Source organism: Phaethon lepturus, unplaced genomic scaffold (assembly GCF_000687285.1).
Source record: "Phaethon lepturus isolate BGI_N335 unplaced genomic scaffold, ASM68728v1 scaffold90, whole genome shotgun sequence".
Lineage (NCBI taxonomy): Eukaryota > Metazoa > Chordata > Aves > Phaethontiformes > Phaethontidae > Phaethon > Phaethon lepturus.
The window spans coordinates 67,618-69,917 of NW_010511165.1; positions in this window are offsets into that span (position 1 = coordinate 67,618).

Consider the following 2,300-nt stretch of genomic DNA (forward strand, 5'->3'; position numbering starts at 1 on the left):
GTCCGTGGCAGGGGAGCGAGGGCAGCCGCGCCGTCGGCAGAGGCCGGGCACGGTCAGGATGCCGGGAGGTGCCAACTGCGCTGGCCGGCACGGGGCCACCTGTGGTGGCCGCTCCAGACAGAGCTGGGGGCGAAAGGAAAGCGAGTGCCGCGGCGCTGCTTCCCCGTAGGGACGAGGTCATCACCAGGACTGTCTCGCATGATAAGCCTCTGTTTGTTAAGAAATTGTCCTGCTCACACACCACTGGTTGATGTTTGTCCGGGTTTCTTGCTGTACTAATTTTGTGATGGATCTTATGTATTAAAAATATATATGTATAAAATACAAAAGGCTGGTAAGTAACCAGTAAACAGGACTTAAAAAGCAGTATTTTTCTTTTATGTGACATTTTCATAACCAGAAAAAAAAAATCTGAAATACTAATCAGACAAATAAAAAGAGAGTGCATTTATTTTTTTGTATCACTGCAAGTATGTTGGAATATGCAAGGACTGTGGTTAAAATTAGAATGTATGAGGCGTATTATAATTTAGTTCATACTGAAAAAATCTAACAGCATTTCTTGGTTCATGCATTTGAACGATCTCTGGGTTAGATATAGAGATTTTTCTATTTTGTTTTAATTTGTAATTTTTTCCCCCTTCCATGAATTTTAGGTACACATAACTTATGTCATTTATTTATGGTCTTTTATAACTAGTTTGTAAAATTGTAAAATAGCAAACAATGCAAACATTTGCATTTGAAAATAATAAAGTAGTTGCTGTACAAACCTGAAATGGACTATTTCTAATTATTGCATCTTTTCAATTTAGCATTTAAGCACAGCAGATACGAATAGAGAACTCAGAGCGATAATGCTGGTGTTTGCCCCAAAGGGATTAATTCTCTTCAGTAGATTTCACAGGAACGCACTCCCGAAGTTCATTTAAACTGTGAAACTCCCACGTGTACCTTAAAGCATGTTGCTTTTTCTTGTTGCCGTCACAGGTTGTGTGCTGTGCTGAATATTTGTATTGTGGGAAGGGTGCTGTTGACCTCGTTAACGATCTTGGGGATTTTTCCGTGGAGACCAGGTGGTATCCATGGGCGCCATGCCCGAGACAACCTGCAGGATCATCATGTCATTTCCGTGACTCTCCTAGGGTCAGCTGGGAATCTCCCCCGCCGTCTCCCGCTGTCTGGACCTTGCCCGGGGCCAGTCGGCACCTTGGCAGAAATCCTGCAGTTGTCGCAGCTTCCTTTGGGCCAGGATTTCGCCTCTAATGTGGGAACCGTGACCTTGCCGAGTTACGGCACTGGCTGCTCTGCTTGTGGGTGACGTTTGCATGGGTTGGTGGGCACGTGCTGGAGACTCGTGGCCAGAGAGGGAGAAGGTGAAAGGAGCAAGAGGGAGAAGCTGAGGGGTGAAGTGCAAACCGGAGGTGTGGGAGTGTCAGGAGCAGCAGAACATGGAGAGGGACGTGTCTGTGACCAGGGCTCTGAGCCAGAGACGAGAGAGTGGGTATTGTGTAAGGGATGTTGCTGCGTAATGGTGACACACGCGTGGGCGCGTGCTGCACTGCAGTCTGAGTGCCAAGGGTGCTGTGTCCTTAGCTGTCGCTTCCTTACAATGCTGCTGCTTAGTTTGGGATATACTGATTTTCTGGCAGTTTACTACCTGAATTACGTACGTACACAATTCAGAGGTACCGCAGAAAGAGTGGTGGCTGTCCTAGAAATTTCCTTAAGCTGTTGACTTGCCTATTTGAAAAATATTTTGAACTAGATTCTTCTTGGGAAAGATTGCAGTGAAGCCAGTGGAACTACATCATAACAGCACTGGCCCCAAGAAAGTCCCACCAGTGGCACTGGGTTTATGGTATTTGAAAAGCAAGTTCGTTGTGTCCTTTTGTGCTTGAGAGAGCAAGCCAGCCAGCTGCGTCTTTCTCTGGTGCCTTTATTCGGCCAGGCGGTGTATTAAGAGAGCACATGTCATGGCTGGAAAAACCAACTGCGTTTCACACACACAAAGAAAAACTTCTATGAATTATTTAGTTGTATTGCGAAATGAAAGCAGGACCTTTACATCTTTTTAAGAAACAACTGTTTCAAAATGTCCAGTGAGGACTGAACACTTGGGTGCTCTCCCCTCTCTTCCTTATTCTCTGCTCCTTTTTCCTTTTAGCTCCCAAATCTACAAAATCATCCTATCAAAACTTTTTACCCCAGTGGTTTTATTTTCTTCCAAGTCTATGGATTTTACTGAAATATTTCCTTACCAAAAAGACATTTCTTCTCTCTCTGCCCCTCACTCTTTC